The 17,031-nt window shown below is 48.8% G+C and overlaps 1 pseudogene; it reads left to right on the top strand.

Moving 5' to 3' along the window:
* The first annotated feature begins 13,560 nt into the window (after window positions 1-13,560).
* LOC134403252 (5S ribosomal RNA) lies at window positions 13,561-13,680 on the top strand (annotated as a pseudogene).
* The last annotated feature ends 3,351 nt before the right edge of the window (window positions 13,681-17,031 follow it).

Below are 17,031 nucleotides of genomic sequence, written 5' to 3'. Positions count from 1 at the left end.
GCGTAGCTGGGCCACCAACCGGAGTTTGTAGAAGGCACTCCGTGCCACTGAGGTCACCTGAGCCTCAAGTGACAATGATGGATCTAAAAGAACCCCCAAGTTCTCATCTTGTTTGGTGGGCCAGCAGGATGAGAGGTTCCCCAAGATGCTGTGAGGTCCTACCCAGGACATCTCAGTTAGGGTGACCATATTTGGGAACCCAAAAAAGAGGACACCTAGTGTGTGTGTGGGGAAGCAGCTTTCTGAGTCCTGCAGAAAGTACGTTATTCCCCCGCCACCTTAAAGAACCCGATTGGAGTGGAGGAGGGGAAAGGATTTCATTCTGCACCACCACCATCCACTCCAATTGGGGCCTTTTCTATAATGTCCACGAATGACCCACTTTCCCCTTTAAGACCTCAATTGGAGCTCGGGGTGGGGGAATGATGTGCCTCAAGAAAGCATGTCATTCCCTCCTGCCATGCTAATAACAGCCTTAAAGGGGAAGGTGTGTCATTCCAGGACATTATTGAAAATTATAGAAAATCCCCCTGACATCATGGAAAGAACAAAAACCAGGACAAATCCGGGGAAATCCTGACAGTTGGTCACCCTATCTCAGTCCTACCCAGAAAGAATACCAGGTGTTTGCATGGATTTCAGTGGAGGTTTGTGGTTCTGAGGTCAATGGAGAGTGAATCCACTCCAGTTTTCAGTCAAAACCCTAAACAAGCTGCCTAGCTTGGATTGCTCCTTTAGAATTCTGATTGGTTCTGACTGAAACCCAGAGTGGATTCACCACCCAACTGACATCAGAGCCACCAGCCTCCACTGGTCTACAGATATGGCTGCAGCTCTCCGGACAGTTCCCATCATAGAGGTAAAACCATAAAAAGCATGAATGAAACAGCTTGAATGCATTGATGCATTACATCAACATGCACACAGGTGGGGAGAAGTTAGTGGGTGTGAACGACCCCCCCCCCCACACACACATCATGTATTGTTATGCCCACCTGAACCGTGAGCCTGTCTGAGAGCGCATCCCTGACTCAGGAGTGGTTTCCTTCAGAAGGAGGTCACTGGAGGCTTATTGGCATGTTTTAGTGATGTAGTGACAGGAGGATAAAAAAGCCCTTCTTAAAGGAAAGCCAGGGTTTTGCCCTGAACGTTGGTGGCCTGGTTGTAGCATCAAAAGACAAAACAACAAATATCCCAGCTATTTTGCTTTAATATTTCCCTTTTTGCTTTAAGATCTTTCCTTTTAAAGGGTTTTTTTTTCCCCCGCTGCTGCTGTGCCACTGAATTGCAGAAGCAGAGCGGCTGCAAGGCAAGTGAGGTCTGCAAAAAAAAAAGAAAAAGAAAAAGGCAGGGGTGCGGAATGCTTAAATGGCCAATGGGCCCTGTATTATTTATTTATTTATTTCATTTATATACCACCCCATAGCTGAAGCTCTCTGGGCGGTTTACAAAAGTTAAAAACAGTGAACATTAAAAACAAATACACAGAAATTTAAAACCATCAAAAGCATAAAAAAAGCAATATCCATTTAAAACAACGATTATGGGGTCAATTTTAAAAAAACCCACTCAGCATGTGTTGTTAAGCGCCTGGGAGAAGAGAAAAGTCTTAACCTGGTGCCGAAAAGTTAACAATGTTGGCGCCAGGCAGGCCTCATCGGGGAGATAGTTCCATAATTGGGGGGCCACCACTGAAAAGGCCCTCTCCCTTGTTGCCATCCTCCGAGCTTCCCTCGGAGTAGGCACCCAGAGGAGGACCTTAGATGTTGAGCATAGTGTATGGGTAGGTTCATGTCAGGAGAGGCCCATCCCTTCTCTAGATATAACTTTACTACCTCATGGTCAACAAATCATCATCATCTATTTATTTGTATGCTGCTTTTCCACAAAATTGCACCCAAATTGGCTCACCACATAACATATGAACAACAGTAAACATAATTTAGAAGATATCAAGCAGCAATAAATATAACAATATTTTTAAAAAATGCAATAGGAATAATTACAAATAATCATAATATCGGGAAATACATACACAGTAGCAGTATCAATACATAGCTGAGACTAAGGGGCTGTCTATATGCCCTGTTTATTCCATGGTGGCTGCACAGCAGAGCTGCATCATTTACACGACGCAGCCGCCAACTCACAATCACCATGGGCTTTTTTCGACGGAACGGTGCACTTTAGAAGTAGCCAAACTTACAGTGGCTTTTCCCTTTGCTGCGAGGTCACCATCTATTTTCCCGCCATCTGTGGGTGGTGACCTTTCTCCAGGTTCAATGTGGGGGTGCTCCCAGGGGTAAATCAAGGCCCAGGATAGAATGTGGAAGGCAGGGCAGGGGGCAGGGTGTGGGCTCACTCAGCTGAATGGCTGCTCGCACTGTGGCTTTTTTGGCCCGGAAAGCCCACGCTCCCTCCTGCAACGAAGATTTAATGTTCCTGCACCGCAATTGCGATGCTGCAGGGTTTCGAAGGGATGAGCTGCAAGGCGCCATTGTCAAGACACGGCCTACGTCTATTGAAAGAGAGTCAGATGGGGTAGAAACAAACGTAAATCCTAGTAAGTTCAATGGAATGCAGCCATGATTAACTGTCACTTGATTCAGCTCCTTGTCTGCCAAAAGCCCTTTTGGATCAGAAATCAGGACAGGTAGAAAGGGAGGAGGCCGGATGGGACTGGGGGTGGGTGGGAGAGGAGATTATTTTCCCCATCTCCGGCAGTGAGAACCACCCCCCTGATAGGAAGGGAGGAAAGCACTAAGAGTTCGGGCTACCAGCCAATACGCTATGACACTCTATACCATTTTGTTCTTTAGCGGTTATATGTACAGGAAATGGATTGTCCTGGAGTCCAGACAAGACAATAAATTCCTGTAATATCCAGGCGAGTTCTGCATGTCTGGAAATTTTTATCCCAGCTCCTTCACACGCAGGCAACTTCGTTTGCTCGTGGGGCACGTGAGCCCCTGAATCAGATCAAGTCTGAAATCCTAGCTCTCCCATGGGCCTGACTTCCCAATGGCTTCTGTGAGAATGGAAGCTCCTTGCATGCGGAGGCTTTTCCCTACGGCCCACACCATTTCCCTTCTTGTCAGTGGCTCTGCTAAGGCTGGACTTTGGGGCGCAGGGAGGCAACAGCAAGAAATGGATGTAGCATAAGCGCCGGGCAAAGGCAGCCACAAGCTGATGGACGTCATCACACAACATCCTTTTTATTATTATTATTTCTTCTTAAAAACCATTGAGTTAGGTGAGCAGGCTGTGCAGCAAAGAGCCTCCTGCCATCTTTATTTCCCCAAAGTGCCTCTGAGCCTCCCGGGGGAAATGAAGACAGTGGATATACAGCCTGAGCTTGCAGTGTGCTTAGACGATTCTAAAAATTAGAAAGGGAACGCTTCCTCCAGGCCGCCTGGTGAGCTGGATTGAACGGGAGTGAGAAGGAGAGTGAAGCGGTCAGGGTACCAGGGGAAGAGGAGAGGGTGCCGTGGCACAGGGGGAAGAAAGCAGGGTGTATGGGCAGGGGCAGAGATGGTCCCAATGGACACCTTGCCCAGGGGGGCCCTCAAACTGGGCAGGGCCTCTTTTTTCCCCAACCCCAGTGTATGAGAAACCAGTGTGGTGTGGAGGTTAGAGTGTTGGCCCTCGTCTATACGGCTTCTGTAATGCTGCGCCTGGCAGCGCGAGATGGGGCGTAGCACAGCCGCATTGATGTGCCTTCCCAGCGTCTATATGGGAAGGAGAGCGCAGTTGAGGGTTTCTAGTAGGGTTGTGCACAGACACACACACACACACGGAAGCGCTTCGTGGTCCAATCCGCAACTTTCAGATCAAGCCGATCCGCTTCGGGCCGATCCGACCCTCCCCCACTCCGCTCTGCGGAGTGAGATCAGAAGGGACGGATCGACATTTTGCCACCCCCTTTCCTACTTACCTGCCTCCGTGGCGGACAGCGAAGGCAGGTAAGTGGGGAAGGGGGGCAAAATGGGGTCCGAATAAGCCCCCCTCCCCCCTGTCCCCTTACCTGGCTCCACCACCATCACCGCATGGACTGCAGCAGTGGCAGAGCCAGGTAAGCCCCCCACTTACCTGCCTTCATTGTGGTCCATTGCCGGCTTCAACTGAGGGCCAGGGCTTAAACTGGAAGAGCAGGCCGTGGCCTGCTCTTCCAGCTTGAGGCCTGGCCCTCAGTTAAAGCCAGTGAAGGACCGCGACGGAGGCAGGTAAGCCCACTCCCCCCCTGCCCCCTTACCGGGCTCCACCGCTGTCGCTGCATGGTCTGCGGCGGTGGCGCTAGGTGAGCCCCCTCCCCCCTTACCTGTGTTTGCAGCTCTGGATGGAGGCAAACCGCTTCGCCTTGATCCGCAGCTCCCCCGGCCCGATCCGGATCCGCCTTTGGTAGTTGCAGATTGGATCGGTCCACTCCGGATTCGCTATCCAAATAGGAGTGGAGCACAGCCCTAGTTTCCAGAGGTGCCTGGGAGCAGCTGTCCCCTTCTTCTCTGGTAAGTGTGTGGGGGGGATAATGGGGAAAGTGAGGGGGGGGTGTTTGTTTAGCTGTAAATGCAAAGAATCACATTTACAGGTAACTGGGGGTTGGGAACAGGGAGGGGAGGAAGGATGGCAGCCAGCTGTCTCTCTGTTCTCTCTGGCTGCCCCGTTCCTCTCCCTGCCCCCTGGTTTTTTTTATTTTTAATCTCTAACTGTGAACCTTCGCATCTAAAGAGTAAAAATTAAAAAGGGGAGAGAAACAGGGCAGCCAGAGCAAGCTTAGAGGGAGCAGAGCTGGGTGCCCTGTTCCTCCTCACTCCCCTTTGCTCCTGGCAGCTCCCCTGTGCTCCAGTTTGTGGATTTTGGGGCTCTAGTAAAAAAAAAAGTTGATCCCCTAACCTAAACTTTAGAGTGTTACAAAGGATGACTCTGAAACGGACCCCTGAGCCTTGGTGTGATCCAGCAGCAAACACCTGATGTCCTTAAGCAAAGACGCATACTCAGGATCTTTGAGCAAAGATTGGTTATCCCTTAGCTGTTGAGAGGCCTTGAGGATGCACTCACGGACTTTGTGAACTGAAAACACATCTGTGGACACAAGGCTGACTCCGGCTTTGAACTGGAGGAAGATCAGTAAGGTGTCCTGGGAAAGGGGGGGGGGGGCAAGTCAGTGGGTCTTGGTGGGTTTAGGTGGTGAAAGTCAACTTCAGTGCTCTGATTCAGCACCAGGCAAACTGGAAGCCACCGTCTTAAATTCCCACAATGCCCCAGAACAACCACACATCAAGGGCATAATGAAGAAGTAGACCACACAAGACAGTGTGGTGTAGTGGATAGAGTGTTGGACGGGGAGTCGAGAGATCCAGGTTCTAGTCCCCACTCGGCCATGGAAGCCCACTGGGTGACTTTGGGCCAGTCACAGACTCTCAGCTCAACCTACCTCACAGGGTTGTTGTTGTTGTGAGGATAAAATGAAGAGAAAGAGGATTATGTACACCGCCTTGGGTTCCTTGGAGGCAAAAGGCAGGATATAAATGCAATAAATAAAATAAAAAGACTGAAACCAGATACTGAGCTGCAACTGAGGAAGTCCCTCACCTCTCAAAGCTCATCTGTCGTGAATTCATGAAGTGATTTTAGGCAAGCCCCCAGCACCAATCTCTCTCTCTCTCTCTCAACTGTATATGATGACAATCATACTGACCAACTTTACAAGGTTGTTGTAAGAATTACTAAGATATGACAATACAGGTCTTAATATAAACACTGTGTTTGAGCGCTGGTGCCATTTTCGGATTTTGCCAAAGCGGAGGAGGCATCTCACTTCGCCACGAAGCGCTCAAGTAATGCAAAGCGAATTAAGCCACCACAGAGCTCCCGGGCCTTCTGCTTCCTCCGTGTGTCGCGGACCAAGCAGAGAAATCCTTGCCCTGAGACTCGGCTTCCTGTATACACTAAAGGACAGGGAGGTGGGCGGGGAGGGGGGGAAGCTGTAATCAATGCAATGCGATGGGGTGACATGAAGCCGTCACTTGGGTCGCTTTGATTCCTTTAATAAATGAATGTGCTGCATGATAGAACCACTGTAGCATGTTAAGAGCTGTCATCAGAATTTATTGATGCCACAGGAGACGGTCAGAGTCAGTGGGAAAAAATGCAGAGATTTATGGACTCGCCAAGGCCTCTGCTTCTCCATCCACCCCTCCACCACCACCCCCAGCTCTGCTGGGATCTAATAAATCCCGTCATTGTTCTCCCCGTGCTGTTTGGACAGTGGCATTGACTGTGCAGAAGGTTCACGCAGTCTCTGTGCCAGTTCTCTGGGGCAAGGAACCTCCACAAGGAAGGTCACCACCCCCCTCCTGACAGTCGCACACATACACTGCTTTTGTCATCGCACACGGATCTCGCCCTGGGGTCAGAGAAATTGCTTGCGTCAGGCGTCATTTCTCCACCCAAGGGAGATGCCCAATTCTAGGCTACCAGCTGTGCAGTTGAGGACGGGGAGAGACAGGATGCAGGTGACATGGGAGCCGCCTGCAGGGCACCTTTGGGCAGGGCTGGGGGTGTCCGAGGAATCCGTCCGTGGGGTGAAGATCACTGACTTTCATCAGCTCGGCCTCCCGGGCATTCGTTCGCTGTTCAAGTTGAGCCAGCTCATGGATTTTGGGGTTTCCTTTTCCTAAATTGACATTTATGCAAATTGCAGCTATGATTTGCATGATTTGCACACAGCCCCAATTTGCGCAAATCAAGCAAGTGACAGCCGAAATTTGTCCAAATTACAAAATTTGGGTAAATGTTGATTTGTGTGGGGGTGGGTGGGAGAGACTTAAGAAAAGTTCCCGGATTTTGGGGTAAAACTCAGTAACTCAGATTTTGGGGTAAAACTGAGTAAAACTCAGCTTGCAAGTGAAACCTGAGCAGGAGGCTCCAGGAATATCCAGACAGACTAAAAAGGGCCAGATCTCCCCATGATGGCCATTCATACATAGGTAGGGTGACCGTATGAAAAGGAGGGCAGGGCTCCTGTGTCTTTAATAGTTGTAGAGAAAAGGGAATTTCAGCAGGTGTCATTTGTAGGCATGCAGCGCCTGGTGAAGTTCCCTATTCATCACCACAGTTAAAGCTGCAGGAGCCCTGCCCTCTTTTGTATCTGGTCACTCTAGTATAGCTCCTGCTACTTTGACTGTGGTGTGGCAGACAAACCCCTTGAAAGAAAGCCTGTTTTCCTTCTCCTAGAAAGGGTGTCCTCCGGAGAGTGCAGGGTGTCTTCTAGGGTGCGCTCACTTTTCATACGGCGTGATGAGAAAGCCCAGCAGGGACTTGCCACTTCCATGCATAAACGGAGCATGTGCCTTAGATCATTGCGCCCACAAGCCTTTTCAACTCACGGGCATTGTTTGGCAGATGTGCAGAGGCTCTGGAATAGACACATTGATCTTGAAAGGCTTTCCTGTAAAAGGTGAAAATCATAGAATCATAGAATAGCAGAGTTGGAAGGGGCCTACAAGGCCATCGAGTCCAACCCCCTGCTCAATGCAGGAATCCACCCTAAAGCATCCCTGATAGATGGTTGTCCAGCTGCCTCTTGAAGGCCTCTAGTGTGGGAGAGCCCACAACCTCACCAGGCAACTGATTCCATTGTCGTACTGCTCTAACAGTCAGGAAGTTTTTCCTGATGTCCAGCTGGAATCTGGCTTCCTTTAACTTGAACCTGTTATTCCGTGTCCTGCACTCTGGGAGGATCAAGAAGAGATCCTGGCCCTCCTCTCTGTGACAACCTTTTAAGTATTTGAAGCGTGCTATCATGTCTCCCCTCAGTCTTCTCTTCTCCAGGCTAAACATGCCCAGTTCTTTCAGTCTCTCTTCATCGGGCTTTGTTTCCAGACCTCTGATCATCCTGGTTGCCCTCTTCTGAACACGCTCCAGCTTGTCTGCGTCCTTCTTGAATTGTGGGGCCCAGAACTGGACGCAATACTCTAGATGAGGCCTAACCAGGGCCGAATAGAGAGGAACCAGTACCTCCCGTGATTTGGAAGTTATACTTCTATTAATGCAGCCCAAAATAGCATTGGCCTTTCTTGCAGCCATATCGCACTGTTGGCTCATATTCAGTTTGCGATCTACAACAAATAACAACAACCCTTCTCTAGCGTGGCACTAGAGACTGCTGTTACTTTCAGTCACTGTGTCCGGGGGAAGTATTTGAGGGCCCTTCGGCAGAACTTGCTCAATGGGCCCCCTCCCTCTATTCCACTATGAAAGCGGTATCTAAAAGGCAGGAGCCACACCAAGCAGGATTTACCACCAAGTGCTATGTGGTATGTGTCAATGGCCCATAAAGCCGTAGTGTGGCTCCTGCCTTTTATATACCACTTTCATACCACTTTCATAGTGCAATGTCCTGCTTGGTGTAGATTAGGGCAATGGGCGTCCTCTCTTCCCACCATTGTCACCAGCTCCTCTTGCTCCTCCTCCTCCTCTTTCTCATCACTGGTAGCACCTGCTTGCTTGGCAGGCAGAGAGCCAGGGAGCACGGAGGCTCTGGCACCTGCTGTTCCACCTTCTCACCACCACCGTTGTCTGGACCAGAGCGAGGGCAGGTGGACAAGCAGGTTGCAATGGGGGGGAGCAACTCCAGGGGGCTCTTGTTAGTGGGCCCTCTGTTGGGGTGTGGGCCCTCGGCACGTGCCCAACCATGGCTACCCTTGAGGCCAACTCCGCAATGACAGCCTTCGCCATTCAAGGAACTAACTATCTGAGCTCTCCTAAGGGCAAAGCTAAGGGAAGTGCAACCCATCCAGCATGGGATCACAGGATGTCAGGGGGAAAAGAAGAGAACGTGGCTTCTACCGATATCGCCAACGGGAAGCAAAAGAGCCCGGCAAAATCTATGGAGACGCTACAGACATCCAAAATCATTGCTCAACAACATGGCAAGGAGAGAGATGCGCAGCCATCTTTGGAATGCCGACACGGGTATGACAGGAGGCGTTGAGGAAGCATTTCTGCCTCCCGGTGTGATCAAGGAATATGCGAAGGCTGGCAGGGTGGAGCAAGGATAGCCCTGGTCTCCCTTGGCCAGAACTGGCGCCAGGAGTCAGCATGGTTGGGCGCATGCCAAGGCCCGTATCCCAGCAGAGGGCCCACTGCTGACCCCTGAAATTCCCTGGCCTGGCTGGTGCTCCCCCTTCCTGTTGCGGCCTCTTCCCTTGACCTCGCTGCGCAAGCAAGCAGTGGCAGGAGGAAAGAGGAGGGGGAGGAGCCCCTCCGCTCACCTTGCCCCCTCTTCCTTGGCAGCCCTACCGGCTGGGCGCCAAAGGAGAGGACAAGCGAAGGGGCAGTGGCAATCGTGGCCAGGAAGCGGAGCAGGAGGCATCTCCGCTCAGCACCTAGCCCAATGGCCTTCCAAACTCTGGCAACTGCGCCCACTTCAATCGGTAGGCCCACCCTGGTTGTAGAGCAGGAGTTCAGAACAGAGCCACCATCATGCCAAGGGCCAAATTCTATTTCTGAGAAGCTGTCAGGGACCACATTCCAGCCATGGGTGGGGCCAAGGGAGCAGGGCCAAAAAATACCACCCGATTTGAGCTTACAGCTCTTACGGCCAGTAACTCAGCTGAGGGAGAGGCAGTTCGACTTCTGAGGAGGAGGAGGAGGAGGGAGGTCTGGGAAATGCCTGAATGATTGGCGGCTGGGGAAAGGGCCTGGATGGCATCTGGAGAATGCCAGAGGGCCAGATGGGGATCCCGGGCCTGGGGGATGCACCCCTGCCGCAGAGGGCCGTGCTTTCACCTCCTGCAATAAGCCTTCCATTTGCTCAGCCATATTCGCCGCCGTTCCCCCCTGGCTCTCCTCAGCCATTCGCCGTCTGCTGGTTCCAAGAGGAAGCCCTCTTCGAACAGGACCCTCCCCAGTGCAGGGTTTGCTGCTTCCCAGGCTAGTGCTGGCCTGGCTACACGCAGCCCCTAATGGGAAGCAGATGCAGTGGAGACAGGGCGCTGGGTGAGGAGCAACGTTTTGGAGAGAGACAGGGAGAGGCCTGGCACCAAAAGCCCAGCCCCTGGGCACATCCTCCTTCAGATGAAACCCAGATGGGGCTGCAGCAAGGCCAGCACGCAGGCCAGGGCTGGGGCAGCAGCCAAAGGCAGGGCAGAAGGCAGAGCCAAATCCGAGGCAGGGCCCAGGAACGAAGACAGGCAGGCCAAGGGTCAGGGAGAGCTGCCGCATGTCCCCTCCCAACTGGCTGGGCTCCTCTTTCCACATCACCCGCCCAAAGCCGCCTCGTGTGCAGACATCACCCTGGAAAATGGCCGGGGGCCAGATCCTCCAAAGGAACCGAGCGCAGGCTGGATCCTACTTTCCGCCTTCATTCCAAAAGTCCGCCACATGCTTTTTGTAACCCTTTCACTACCTACCAGATGCTAGGGTGACCATATGAAAAGTTGGACGGGGCTCCTGAATCTTTAACAGTTGGGTAGAAAAGGGAATTTCAGCAGGTGCCATTTGTAGACATGCAGCACCTGGCAAAATTCCCTCTTCTTCACAACAGTTAAAGCTGCAGGAGCTATACTAGAGTGGCCAGATTAAAAAAAGAGGTCAGGTCTCCTGCAGCTTTAACTGTTGTGATGAAGAGGGAACTTCACCGGGTGCTGCATGCCTACAAATGACACCTGCTGAAATTCCCTTTCCTGTACAACTCTTAAAGATACAGGAGTCCTGTCCTCCTTCCCATAGGGCCACCCTATACCAGATGCTGCTCTCTGACGCCACTCTCCCACCTCCGCCGCTCTCCAACCATGGTTGAGAAAAGCACCTTCTCCCAACCCTTCCATTTTCGTCAAAGGTATTCGTCGAATGGGTGCGCGCATGATCAGGAAGGAAAGGTTTGCTCCAATGTGGTCATCACAACCCTATGTAGCGACATGCGTTAATGAGGGAGGGAGGACACCACAAATCAGAAAGCCTGCCCACTTTCAGGAAATGGTTAACCTGAGAGGTTCCCACCTGGGGAGGTGGATCTTGAGTGGGAGCTGGCGAGGGGGGGAGTGAAAGGACTGAGTGCATCCGACCTAAGTCGCAGTTAACAGGGTTGCCAAGTTGCAATTCCAAGACCTGCGCTCTTCTAGTTGCCATTACAAGACAATTTGTTGTTAAGAATTTCTGCAGACATTATAACAATCCCCTGAAGAAGGCCTTTAAAAAAAACAAGGGGCTGAAACACTTTGGGCTTTTGTGCAATAACCTTTTCGACAGCATCCTGAGATTTCTCTCTCTTTTTGTGTTCATCTTGGATGCTCGCCCGCTTTGTATCTGCTTGACACCCCCTGACAAATCAAGAGATCCTTCCCCAATCTGGAGCCCTCCAGGTGTGTTAGACTACAACTCCAATCATCCCTCACCACTGGCTAGGCTTGTTAGAACAGATGGGATTTGCAGTCATGGAATGGGCCTGTTCAGAAGACACCTTAAACCATGGCTTTAACCATGGTGGTTAAGCCAGAAAGCCACAACGTGTTCAGAAGACACCTTAAACCGTGGTCTTGACCACAGTGAATAAGGCTTTTTGCTTTATTCAGTATGGTTAAAGCTGTGATTTAAGGTGTCTTCTGAACACAGCCTGGCTTTCTGGCTTAACCACTGTGGTTAAAGCCATGGTTTAAGGTGTCTTGTGGATGGGGCCAGCGGTAGAGTTGGAAGGGGCATATAAGGCCATCAAGTCCAACCGTTCCAACATCATCAGGTAGGCCACCAGCTGCCCAGCCCTGTGCTATGTCGAGTACGAGTCCAGGTGTCTTGTGTAGCCGATGAAAGAATGGGTGGATAAATGAAGGAGAAACTGCAGCCATCTCATGTCCCACCACACGGGGGGGATCTCATGCACTCTGGTGGCGTGAGAGTGTTGCTCCAGTAGATCCTGCAGGGGCTAGATCCTGGGTCTGTATCCTCATTTGGTGACCCGGCGTTGTTTCCGGTTGGGGCACTGTCTGTCTGCAGGCAAAGACAAACCCCAGTGAGAACTCGGCAATAAATCCTGGCCCATTAGAATCAGACGGCACTCGACTCGTGCCAATTTGTGGTCAAGTCATCACCACAGGCAGCTGTCACTGGGCGCGTTGGGACCCAGGGCTGGAGCCAATGCTGAGGAACACACAGAAACAAAGGCTAAAGCAGAAGTGGCTCCCCACTTACACAGCCTGTGAAAGGAGGGAGGCATTTCCAGCCATTTCCAGGGTTTCCGGAGGGAAAATCTTTACTTTTTTCGGCGCCAGGGAGCTCATAGGAGACAGGGCGCAGCAGCCGCCGATTTTTGGTTTTGTCTTCTTTTACTATTTTTAGAGGATTTGCAGCTGGGGTGGCCAGATGTCCTACTTCACAGAGGTCAGTCCTCTATTTTGGACAGCTGGCAGAGGACCAGCCTATATTTGGAGGTATCCACTATTGGGGTGGGCTGTCCAGTCCAAGTCTGGTGTAAAGATCCAGAACTATCAGAAGAAAGACCTGGGTCTCAATGTTCCCCCCTCAACTGTTGGCACTTGGACAACAGCAGACTGAACTGGCACACAGGTCCACCATGTTGCTCCACACTTCCTGTTTGGTTGTTTTCCTTTTATTGTGGATTTAACAAAACAGAACAAAATAAATTGTGGGAAAGGGGTGGAGGGAGAACAAACATTACCTACATAGGCATGTCATTTTCCATTAGATGCACTATTCTTAACACAAAAAAGGGAGAGAGTTATTTATTTATTTATTTATTTATTAAATTTTTATACCGCCCAATAGCCGAAGCTCTCTGGGCGGTTCGCAAAAATTAAAACCATGAAGAGCATAAAAACAACCAACAATCTGAAAACACAAATACAAAATACAATATAAAAAGCACAACCAGGATGAAGCCACACAGCAAAAATGGATATAGGTTCAAATACGGAATTAAACTAGCAAAGTTTAAATTTAAGTTAATAGGTGTTTAAAAACTGAGAAAATAAAAATAAGTTCCAAGAAAAGCAAACCAAACATCCATGTATTTTTTCCCCACTCACAAGTGGCATCTATCTAACCCCCACTGAAAAGTTGATAGCGTTGTTAAGTCCTCAAGAAGAGCAGGATACAATTCAAGCAACTTGTAATATCTTGAACTCCAGCTTTTGCAGTTTGATAGCTGTTCAAAACATAGCTTGGGGAAAATCCTAGCTGAGGAATCCTGTACAATTCTCCAATAGTTAAATAAAATAAAATGGATACGAGATCTAATAGAGGGGAGATCTACTTCTGTCTGGACCAATGCTGCAGGAGTGCCTGGAGGAAGTCTTAACAGTTTTTTAAGAAATGTGTTCTGAAGTGCCTCCAGTTTAACCATTTGAGAGCAATGACTTCACTTTGAAATATTTTCAGAGCTGGAACAACCAAGTGTCCTCCTGTAGTGTAATAAAATCTAAGGATTGCTCCAATAGATCTCAAAGCCACTGCTCTAGTAGCTTCTATATGTGGCTTCCAGGAGAGGTTCTCTGCAAAGTGAATGCCAAGGTACTTAAATTCCCGGCATTATTCAATCTGATGACCATTGATAGACCATACAACCTTGAACGCGCCCGATCTTGTCTGATCTCGGAAGCTAAGCAGGGTCAGGCCTGGTTAGTACTTGGATGGGAGACCGCCTGGGAATACCGGGTGCTGTAGGCTAAAAAAAGTCCTCAGTCCATTGCCTTATGGGAGGTGATCCTTCCAACATAATAATATAAGTCTTTTAGCTCTTATAAGGACTCTGAAAATTCGCTTGCGCTGACCATGCGCTAACTTCCAAGAAATCGTTAGGTAGTTCAGGAAGACCTACACATCATTCCATATTAAAGACTGTTTCACTACAAAGTTTATCCTTATTATAACCTCCTCCCCAAAGGGGGCAACTATTGGGCATTGCCAAAGCATATGGATAAAAGAAGCATTAGGTGCAATACATCTCCTACGATTATGCAAGTTAGACAACTCCTCTTATTAAAGAGGCATTGTGGGGGTCCAATAAACCCATTTTTTCTGAATAAAGCATAGCCTAAGATCAGTAGATGCTTCAGGTACAGACGCTAAGGCAACAATCCATTGATTAGGCAAAATAGGACACTCCAATTCTCTATTTAATTCCTGTCTTAGACCATGTGTATCATATTTATTTACTAATACTAAATGCTTATATATACGGATTGTAGGTTGACATGCCTGTTCAGCTGCTATAAGTGTTTCTAACATAGGACGACCATATGAAAGGAGGACAGGGCTCCTGTATCTTTAACAGTGGCATAGAAAAGGGAATTTCAGCAGGTGTCATTTGTAGATATGGGGAACCTGGGGAAATTCCCTCTTCATCACCACAGTTCAAGCTGCAGGAGCTATACTAGAGTGACCAGATTTAAAAGAGGGCAGGGCACCTGCAGCTTTAACTGTTGTGATGAAGAAGGAATTTCACCAGGTTTTCCATATATACAAATGACACCTGCTGAAATTCCCTTTTCAATACAACTGTTAAAGATACAGGAGCCCTGTCCTCCTTTTCATATGGTCACCCTATTCTAACAGCAATGGAGGCTCTGGAGCTGTAAAAGCAGCCGGGCCAACCCTACATCCCAGCAAGTGTTGCAATTGCAAGTATTGCTAGGGTGACCATATGAAAAGGAGGACAGGGCTCCTGTATCTTTAACAGTTGTATTGAAAAGGGAATTTCAGCAGGTGTCATTTGTATATATGGGGAACCTGGTGAAATTTCCTCTTCATCACAACAGTTAAAGCTGCAGGTGCCCTGCCCTCTTTTAAATCTGGTCACTCTAGTATAGCTCCTGCAGCTTTAACTGCAGTGATGAAGAGGGGATTTCACCAGGTGCTGCATGCCTACAAATGACACCTGCTGAAATTCCCTTTTCTATGCAACTATTAAAGATACAGGAGCCCTGTCCTCCTTTTCATATGGTCACCCTAAGTATTGCTATTCAGCCATAGCAGGTAAAACAACCCACTGTCTGTTTAAACGACACTACATCCAGTGGAGGCTGGTGGCTCTGATGTCAGTAGGTGTTAATCCACTCCAGGTTCCAGCCAGAACCAGACAGAACTCTAAAGGAGCTATCCAATATTGGATAGCTCCTTTAGAGTTCTATCTAAAACTCGGAGTGGATTCACCTCCTCACTGACAGCGGAGCCACCAGCATCCACAGACTATACCAGGACAACCCAGTTGGGACCGCCATCTTTTTTTTCTTTTCACGTTACTTCTTGATTGACACTATGCCATGACACAGCATCATTCCGACAGGTGATACTGGAGAACACAGTGATTCACAGGGCGGTTGATTGTGGTGCGGTGCTGGGGCAATGGTGTTTAAAATTAGAAAAAGAAAGGGTGTGTGGGGACAGCTGTTATTGTCACTTATCTGCCTGTAAGCAGATAATTGCAGGAATGTCATCGTCTTCCCACTATCTGCAAAAGCAGATATTGTGGATTTTTATTGTATGAAACCTGACGTCCTCTCCTAAAAAGCAATCAGGACCACTTGGCTGATATTCAGCGTAACGAAACAAGTGCTAGACCCTGGCACCTTCGTAAGAGGAAGGAACACAATGACAGAGCAACTTTAGCGGAGATCTCTGTGCTAGCAATTGAAGGGAGATGCCAAAGGTGAAAGATTAAGGAGGCAAAGTTTATTGATCAGCTGAAACTCAGTATCAATGCGAAGGATGAAATGAATGTTTATTAACGCAGCTTGGTGGGTTGCTGAAATTTGTGTTTCCTCCCCTTGAGGCTTGGCCTAGTCCTGATTGGTTGTGGTTCACTTTATAAGTAGCATTGTAGCATACTCTTAGTCATGACTGAAACTGGCATTTTATGCTGAAACATTTCAGTTTTAAAAATCTGTTTATATTTTGGAGGGCATCTATAAACTGCATGCATTATCATTGCTCATTTGTTTTAGTTTTTATTGTTGCTGGATGTCTCGGATATTAGAAACGTGGCATGTAAACTTCACAGATAAATAGATAAGGGCTATCCCTGAAATGGTGGTTGGTTACACCCTCAAGAGCTGCTGAAGTGCTTACAAAAATGAATAGTTGTTCAGTATTACTGTCTGCCTTTCTATATGTTTCATTACACAACCACTAGATGGCACTGCAGTGTAGCAGAATTGCACAAGACTCTCATTCCACCATTTCTAAATAATACCAGGCTTTCCTGGTTAGGAGAAATAACTCACGATAATAGTTGCAATGCATGAAAGAGGCCCCGGAAGATGACAGTGTCATGTAAAGGACCCACAAATTACAGTGAGTGAGTAATCAGGAGCGCACAAAGCTTCATGTAGAAAGGCTCAAAGAGAGGAAAGCTGTGATGCTTAGCTACTGCTGGGGTTTCTGCCCATGGCTGGTTACAAAACACTGATTTTCCAGAAGGCAAGTGGTGAGACTACAATAAAAAATAACTTGCCCAAGAACCTAAGTACACAGTAGAGGTAGCTCCAAAACACAAAACTTCTGTTTTGAACCCAAATAAAGACAGTGCTGGAAGGCAGTTCTTCACTTTGTAGCATGCCAGCATCCCCGTTTAAAAAAACATCTTAAGAAATAAAATAAAAGATCAAGAGGGACAGGGAATCTTGCAAGCACCAAGAGAAGTGTCTACAGGCACATTGGTGCCCACTTACACCATGCTGGCATCCCCAGGATTATGGTATTTTATTATATGTTCGTGATTTTAGAGTCAGGCTTTTCATGCTACTCGCATGGCGAACTGTATTTCCCATAGGTTGTTAGCTGCCCTGCAGTTTTTATGAGGAAGGTCAGGATGGAAATAAAATGAAGCAGAGGACTGTGGAGGAGAGCAAATGACGTCTGCTTTGTGAGACGGGTGAAGGAGGAGGGCGAAATTAGCTCGATTTGAACTGATGTGGGCCTTCCTGGAAGCCACACACAGTTACACACTACATCAGAGATGGGCAAATTATGACCCTCCAGAGGTTGTTGGATTGCAGCCCCCATCAACCATAGCCAGTG

This window comes from Elgaria multicarinata, chromosome 8 (assembly GCF_023053635.1).
Source record: "Elgaria multicarinata webbii isolate HBS135686 ecotype San Diego chromosome 8, rElgMul1.1.pri, whole genome shotgun sequence".
In the NCBI taxonomy this organism is placed as follows: domain Eukaryota; kingdom Metazoa; phylum Chordata; class Lepidosauria; order Squamata; family Anguidae; genus Elgaria; species Elgaria multicarinata.
The sequence above is the reverse complement of the archived record's forward strand: the minus strand, read 5'-3'. Positions and strand labels throughout refer to the sequence as shown.